Below are 9,153 nucleotides of genomic sequence, written 5' to 3' on the forward strand. Positions count from 1 at the left end.
TCGTTTTCCTTATGTGGTTAGGAACATTGTCTTAGTCATTCAGCAAAACATATTACAACACAAGGGGAACATTCCAAAGCAGAGTTCTACAGCCTGGTCAGAGCAGAGTAACAGCAGAGTTTGTCTGCCACCAACTGGAGGTGGGGTATTCTCTCATCTCTTACATCACTGCACTTGCAATGTTATAGTAGTACAGCTGTCTGTGTTCGTCACATTTCCTTTTTTATGTAATTATTTTTCAAGGCAAAATCTGTCCCTTGGTGTTAGGAACCTTGTGATGTTTAATTCTGTTTAACCTAAAGGTTCATTAAAACCTTTTGAAAAGACGCGCAATTACATGTACTGTATTTTTCTGCATATGTAAATGTTATCAAATGAGTTACATGCCCGATGCCCCCTTCTGAGAGAAATATACTGTACCCCATGCCACAGTTTGATACCAGCTGCAATAATATTAAAAGTTTGAATGAAGGGAATTTTCAATTCTCAGTGCTCTTTACTGTTGCTCAAGTGATTCCTTAAAATGTGTCCTGAAATTGCACTGAGAACCAATCATTTCTTAGACTTACTCAGGAATGAATGAAAGATAAAATATCAAAACCTTTAGTAGAAAAGTATTGTGATTGCACTCTTTTGCATCATGTAGAGATCAAGATAACAGGCTGTTCTAACATGTTTCCACAAAATGCCAAATAACAATTTCTCACAGTTTGACTCACATTGTTTCTTAATTGTGTAACTGTTTTATTTCAACCAGTATTGAGTGGACATTTCTCAGGAACCCAGAAAGTGTGAGGAGAAAAACATCTGTTTCACATTGGAAAGATTTTTCTTTATCATATAAAAGTAGAAAGGAGTAGTTTTTAGTAAACAAATCAAGGATCAGTTTCAAAAAGATGACATGGCCATTCACTATGAGTACTATACAGTACAAAACAGCTGCACAAAGATCTAAATCTAAGTAGGCTTTGACTAAACACGTTATGTGCGTTTTGTCTCAGTTTATATGCTCAACCAAGGCTGGCATTATTATTTCTAAACCAGAACAAATGTGCACTTATGTGTCTGTAAATTAATGTTGCTGGTCCTTCTTAGAAACTTGGAATTTATTTCTACATTTACGTTTCAGTAGCCACAAGATGGCAATGATGCATTTCCTGGAGAATGAAAAGTCCTGCTTGAAACACAGAGGGTACAATACCTTTAAATGCAAAGTTAAAGCTTAGAATAAGTTACATATTTATACTGTTAATATAGATCTCATACCGACAGACATCAATAGGGTAATGATAAAATACCCATTTGCAGAACATGTGAAATCTGTGTATTTGTGACTAATTGTTGCTTTACCTGTAATAATAAACTTATTTTAATATTATTGTTTGATTTAAGTGATGCCTTTTGAAAAGCATATTTTAAGTACTAACTTATTACTGATAATTATTTTAATTTCATTCTAGCAAGCCCAATAACACAAATGATCTAAAAATGTCCTTGCAAGATTAATATTGATGAAATGCAGAACCCTGAAATGTAGTTGCTGGACTTGACTTTAATACACATTCAAGCTCCATCATATCATTCACTTTGATTCCCCCTGCTTTTCCACAGTGGATAACCTGATTTTTTATCATTATTTCACAGGTAATGTCATGACTTCTTTCCTATCCAGTGTGATGGGCTGTATTATTTCCAGGAAAGGGTTTCAATGTATGTAGCATTTTCCTTTGTGCGGAAACCCATTCGTGGAATGCTGAGTTCCATATGGGGGCCAATTATTTTTGTCATGCTTGCAGATTAATATGAGCTGAACAGCTCATATGACCCCATAAATAATGTACAGTAGACATAATCAGCTTGTCTTCATTCTCTGGCTTTGATGTTGAGATACTCATAGTGGTCATTTTAAGAACTTACTTTCTGACCAGCCTACAAAGCACTACATCTTTGAACATGAATACGCTTTATCTGGCCTATGTAGTGCCACAACTCTCTCTATATAAAAACCCATCACATTTTTACATTTGCTTAATAAAGTATTTGTGTTTTATACATGGTTCAAAGGACGTTCAACACATCTTATCTACAGCATGGTGAAAAAGTAAGTACAAATTAAGATATTATGTTTTAACAAAGTTAGACCTAAACTGCTTCAACTTAAAAAGTTTTGACCTTCACCTAGTCCTCAACAAGTCCTAATAGATAAAACTGACCTGTTTTGGCAAATAACACACAAGAATTCTAATTTTCCATTATTTATTTTAAAAATAATCAGCCAGCATTCATTATATTTGTGTGAAAAAAGTAAGTTCCATCATCTCAATTAAGAGTATATGTAGGACCAGATACACCATAACATACAAAAGATTCGTTGATCATCAGGAGGTGATTCCAGCTGTATATAAAATCAGAAACTGTCAGAAACTTTTTGAATTAATTGTGAAAATCTAAAGAAACTTAATTCAGTATTTGAAGTAGAAGATTTTAACTTTAAGGATTTAAAACATTAGTCTTTTCTTGTAAAACCAGCAGGTGTCAATAGTTACCTTGGAAGAAAAACGAGGGAAATTGCATAATAAAAACTAGTCTGCTTTCTGAGAGGAAAAAACCCCACAAAACACAAGCTTAAAATGTGTGTGAGGTTTATGATTAACTTTCCCTGAAGCAGATTAGAAGAGATTTGCTGTTCTGCCTCTAGGGTGGCATCAGGCACGTCTTGAACATTATGTGTTTTGAGGTACTTGGAATGCATTAATTAGTTATTAAAATGCTATTCACATGCTATTTGGCATTTGGCGAAATTAAATAAACATTAGTTTGACGGAAAACTTATGAAGCAAAATAACAGTCACTGAGAATGAGTTTTCATCTGTGAAACACTTTGATAGACCAAAGAAACTGCTCTGTGCATTTGCCTCTGTGCCCGTCTGTGGGTCTGCTTTGTGTATTTGATTTTGATGGACTCTCCCCTTTAGATCAGAAGTACCATTCTTTAAGAAATGACCTATAAAACCAAATGCCTCTCACACATGCTTTTATGTGTTCTTAATTTACTTCTCTTTTATAATACCAAAGGAAATCTATCAAAGTACAAGCATTCATTATAAGATAACTTGATGTACCATTGTTGGAATGAGTCCACCATGACAGCCTGCTTTAGCAAAAAATTACATTTAAAATCAGTATGAAAATCTGTCCCTGTGAGATGTATTGGCCAGATTTTCCACTAATGTAGAAGACTGTTATAAAAAATAATTAGCAGATAATTAGATGTTCTCCCACAGCGGTGGAGAAAAAATGTCATTAAGATAAATGAACATTACAAGACTGATGTATTTTTGGGATGTACTTGTCATTGACAGAGTGCTTTGATAAACCTAACTTTGATCCTTTGATGCTTTATTGTGAATATCATGTGCAATGTCTTCATCAATGTACAGTATGTAGTTTAATGTGAATTTGGCCAAGTGCACATACAGTGAGTCATTAATTAAGGTTAATTAGTGACCAGATTAAAGCATATACTTTGATTTCCCCCCAGAGTCCAATGACCTACTAATAGGTTAATTGGTTTTTGTAAAATTGGCCCTGGTGTGTTCTTGTTTGTGTCTGTCTGTATCCTGTGATGGACTGGAGTACTGTTCCGGGTGTATCCCATCTGGCGACTGTTGCTTGCTGGGGTTAAAGTGGTTTAGAAAATGGACGGATGGATAAGTTAATTAGGACCACATACTCGCTGGCAATGACAGTTTGGAAAGTACTCATGTGTAGAGTGGGGAATTTACTGGAGTAGTATGAGTGAAGTATCTTACAATAGGGTGCAATAGCCACTACTCCACACTGATGCTCCATTGATAAGGTTGTGAATGGTTAAAAAGGTCAGACACATTTAAATGATTTAAAGTGATTATGAGATCAAAAAAGTTTAAAAAAATACGGGTCTTTCTGTACATTAACACTTCACAGCTGTAGCAATGAATGTATATACTGGTATGTGCAGCTCTTCATTACAGGCGATTACAGGGGAGAGGGGTGTCAGAGCCAGTGTTAACAGGAGCAGGAAATGACATGGAGCACATAAGAAAGGTTACGAAGGGAAGGGAGATATTCAGCCCATCTGACTCATTCACCCAGCCATTGCTTAAAACAAACCAGTGTATTGGCTTTAACAACAGGGCTGGGTAGCTTGTTCCACACTTTACACTTTGGATAAAGAAGTGCCTCCTGTTCCCTGTTATAAATGCAATTTCCACATTGTTTTTCCCCATGTGCCCTCAGTTTGTGCTTTACTGTTTATTGTGAATTGCCAACGTCACATCACCTGGGCAACGCAGAACTATGACTAGATATTTAGAAAAGTTCAATTTAACAGGTTCAGATGACATACCAGTCATTTAGTAATAATTCTTACACTTACATAGCGCTTTTCTGGACACTCCACTCAAAGTACTTTACAGGACTCCTCTCCACCACCAATGTGCACTAACACCTGGTTGATGCGACGGCAGCCATAGTGCACCAGTGAGCACACCACACATCAGCTCTCAGTGGGGAGGAGAACAGAGTGATGAAGCCAGTTCATAGATGGGGATTATTTGGAGGCCATGATTGGTAAAGGCCAATGGGAAATTGGACCAGGATGCTGGGTTAACCCCCCTACTCTTTTCAAGAAATGCTCTTGAAACCACAGAGAGTCAGGACCTCGGTTTTCCATCTCATACGAGGGATGGCACCTTTTTACACTATAGTGTCCCCGTCACTATACTGGGGCATTAGGACCCAGACAGACAGCGGGTTGAGTGCCCCCTACTGGCCCCTCTAACACCTCTTCCAACAGCAACCTTAGCTTTCGCAGCACGTCTCCCATCCGAGTACAGGCCAGACTCACACCCGCTTAGCTTCAGTGGGTTGCCACTTGTGCATTGCATGGTGATTAGGCTGCTAGCGTGTCGCATTAGTGTCACAATTCCATTAGGGACACAGCTTTGGGAGTAGCTAATGTTGTGAATACGCAAACAGATGCAGAACCTTTTTAATCATGCAGCAGTGGTACATCTGCCAGAAACCCAAGTAGGGTGGTAGAAACGTTAACTGTGATAAGACATGTAAAGAGGAAAAGGAAAGGAGGTCAACAAGAGACATAAAGGTTGGTGCACATGCCTTTTATGCCTTTGAGCATCTTCTCATGCTGCAGATGAAGTTATTCAACAGAGCTGAACTGGGAGCTGGATGATTGGAAGCTTCGCTCTGTACAGCATCCCAGACTTGATGTTTGAGATTCAGGTTGGGTGATCTTACTGACCAACCCGTATGGGTGATTGCGTGTGTTGTAATTATCTACTAAATTGAAATGGGGGGCTGATGGCAATACTGAAAATACATTTTTTTCAGTAAATCTGATCTCTGTTTTACATTCTAGTCAAGGGCATACATTCAAAAATTTGGAGGTCGAAGCATACTGTACGTAGATCATGATGCCTGACCAGACCAGGACACCTTGTGACAGTCCTGTTCCATGTTGTTTAACTATAAAGAAATGTCTGTTTGAGTACCAGTCTCCAGGTAGATGTTTGACTCATGAAGAAAACATGGTTTCTTGATCCAGGTCCATAAAGTTGTCAAAGTCCAGGATAGATGGATTTTCTACTGAGAAGATGTCAGTGGATGTTAATTCATATACCCATGAATGTCTGGAATACAGACCACCCCACATGAAATCTTCTGGCTACATTCTATCTTGATAAAGGTCTGCCTGAGTAAGCTATCTATAATACCCTATGGATTCAGCATAATTGTCAGCTGCACAAACACCATCTGTACATTTCATGAAATGTACCTTTTGTGCATTACAATCAAATAGCAACTTAATTATAAATCTGTATTATTAAAATGCTAGCTAGACTTCACAAGAGCAGTGTGGTATTTGAAATTGCAAGTAATGTTTTGATTCATACCCCTCCAAATCAGCATTGCTAATTGTTGTTCAACTTCTCTCATCTCCATAACTGTTCCATGAGGCTCATACTTCCTCCAGAATATGTACTGTCAAAATCATACACAATTGTGAGAAATGTGAAGCAGCCTGCGTTAATTCAGCAGTTAGAAGAATTGATGGATGGATGCTCTTCTAGTACCTGGAGATTGGCAACTGCACACTACGTCAAGAATATCCTGTCTTTCTCTAACCACGCCACACTCTGGTGCTACGCGTCAGATGTTCTGTGGCACCTGGGGCTCTCAGTGTACTAGTGACATAGCTGAGCTGCACACTAAATAAGGGCCTTTACAGGCTGAGCAACTTGGACGTCATTTACATCTGACTTGTAAATACTTTATCCATATATCTTGAGATTGTTTCACTCTGCAGTAAAGTGGAAAAAGCATGACAGAAGTACCCTACACTGAGCCAGAGTATGAGTTCACTGGACTTCAGCAGTTGGAGCACTTAGCATTACTTTCTTTGAAGAGAAACATTTTCATTCTTTTACTTATTTTCATTTTGCAACAACACAGCTTGCAGCAGTCATAGTTTACTAATTGTTTCTGTCATAAACTATTAGGCCATTTCCCCTTTCTTCCCACACCCCAGTATAATAATTGCCTCTGCTTTAAAAAACACAAGCAGAGAGTGCCTCACCAGATGCATGATGGTTCATGTGCCTTGAGTGCCTTACAGCAGCATTTTCTTGTATTGCGAAAGAGGTACAGGTATTTTCTGATCGCATCAGATGAAGTATTGCCTGACTGCATCAGTTTATCTGGTAATGGCTGATTGTCTGGGACTATGTCAGGTTTTACCTGATTGTATCAGAATGTATCAGGTATTGCCAGACTGTATCAGAATATATCAGGTATGGCTCGATACATTTGCTTCTGTTAGGAAGAGAGTGACAAGTTGGCATTCACACACTGAATTCAGTCAGAATAACACAGAAAACACTTTTGAGGTTTTTTTTAATGTATTTTTAATTCTTTATCTATAAATTTTCATCAACATTGTATTTCTTTTAACAAAGTCATATGAAATCCAATGAATTCATTGGCTACATTTGACAGACATGAGCAGTCTTTGTAAAGGTGAAGAAAGAGTAAGATTTTAAAGTGCAATTATCCTAATTAATAATGCTGAAAACAATGCAGAACACAAAAAATAAAACATTTTGCTGCCAGTCAATGGCCAATACATGTTTGTGTAATTAGTGTAGACTGTTACACTTTAAGTGTAATCTAAAACTTTAAAGCTTAAATATCTGCAAAATAGTATTCCAGGTTGTTTTTTTTTGTAAACATTTGATTTTGCATTTAAAACCAAAAATCAACTTTTTGTGCTTTTTAATGGTAAATTCATGTTTACATTTCTCAGAAGAAAGTCAGCTGTATAAAAAACATACAATGCTGGACTAACAGATTCCATTTAAGATTTGGATTGTTTGTCAATGCAAATATGTCCACCATATTAGAAAACTAAATTTAAAGTCAAAATATTTGGTAAAGATATTTTGTTTTCCTAGTTGTTTACAAAAAAAGATCAAAACTGCTGCTAAGATCACTACAAACAGCATTCAAAATGTTTCTAAAAGTTATGTTCAGCTAGAGGCATCTGTCCCCTCTTTATTCTATCAGCAGACTAAGTTGGGGACCTTTTTACAGGAAACCTGTTAACTTCCTTGAGATTGAAGAGTTCTAGCAGCAACACACAATGGGACTGGATCACAGTGGCTGGAGCTGAGCATACTGACTGGGATACAGTATATAGGCAAAGTTCCACCATTACATATCGAATTGATTTATCCTGTCAGCTCTAGTTCTCAAGGACAATTAAAAGAATATATTAACTTGGTGGTATAGTTACATAGGACTGAGCAGTGAGATTAAACAAATGACAGAAAAAATGCTTTGATTATTCTTTTTTATGTTAAATGCTGATAGTACTGTAAATGTATCCTGTACAACACAGAAAACGATGGTATTTCTGTGTCCACTATGGAAACTGAGTTAAGTAATATAATGCTATAGTATGTATTATGATACTAACTAGTTAAATGTATGATACTTTGTCATTCAAAAATTGAATGGGATGGATTTTGGGGGAAAATGTTGACATTAAAATACTACTGATATTGTTAAGCAATAAATCGTTTTAGGGTACATGCACAGACAAATGATTTTGTCCAGGAATTGTACATGTGTGGCGTAAATGTATTTTAAATTTCATAATGTTAAAGTAACTTTTTTTAAAATCTAGTTTTATATATAATTACTATTCTTGAATAAGAACAAGAATAATTACTTATTGATCAAGTATTATGGGAAAAATACAGGAGACTTAATCAGCATTAACTTAAATGAAGTATTTCTAATGTTGTGTAATATCTTATTACAAACCATTTTCCCCAAACAATAGCTCCAAAATTGTTTATAGTAAAATCTGAAATCCTAGTTTCAAGAGAGCAGAAATTATACTGACAACATACAGTACTATGTCTGGACTAATATAAAAACATAAATATAACAAATATGTTTTTATAAAAGCCATGTAGCCCATCCAGCTCATTGCTTGTTAGCAGTTAAATGTTTAGCAGATCTCCTCCAGCTATTTCTCCAAAGAAGCCAGAGTATCCCCTTCAACAACATGGCCGGGTACCTTTGTCTTAATTATGTGGAAAAGTATATGAATATGAATGAATAACTTTTTATAATTAAAGTGAACAATTTCACTTCACCTTAAGTATTTTATAAACATTTGTAACAAAAGAGGAGTTAGTTTTATCTGATGTATTCCCTGTGTCATAATGCACATTATTATAGATATTCTCACCCCTACTCAATTCATCATGTACACAGTCCACATTCAGGGCCAGTGTACAGTAAAAAGCCACTATTTTGCGCTTGTGAATTGAAATATCACCATTTAACTACATTTCAAATGTTAACTAATCATTACTTGTTACTTCTGTGTCCTGTATTTTAGTATTTTAAAATCTTGTGTGTATTACATACACAAAGCCTAACTGCTGTATGTAAGGCTGCTGGTTAGAGCCTAAGTAAGGCACTCAGAATCCCTCTGTGATTTGGGCACCTAGTGTAAAATCCTGAAAAAAGTTTAAGGCAGTTGAGAACAACTTTAAGTCATTCTTTAACATACCAAGGTCA

Source organism: Lepisosteus oculatus, chromosome 3, assembly GCF_040954835.1.
Source record: "Lepisosteus oculatus isolate fLepOcu1 chromosome 3, fLepOcu1.hap2, whole genome shotgun sequence".
Lineage (NCBI taxonomy): Eukaryota > Metazoa > Chordata > Actinopteri > Semionotiformes > Lepisosteidae > Lepisosteus > Lepisosteus oculatus.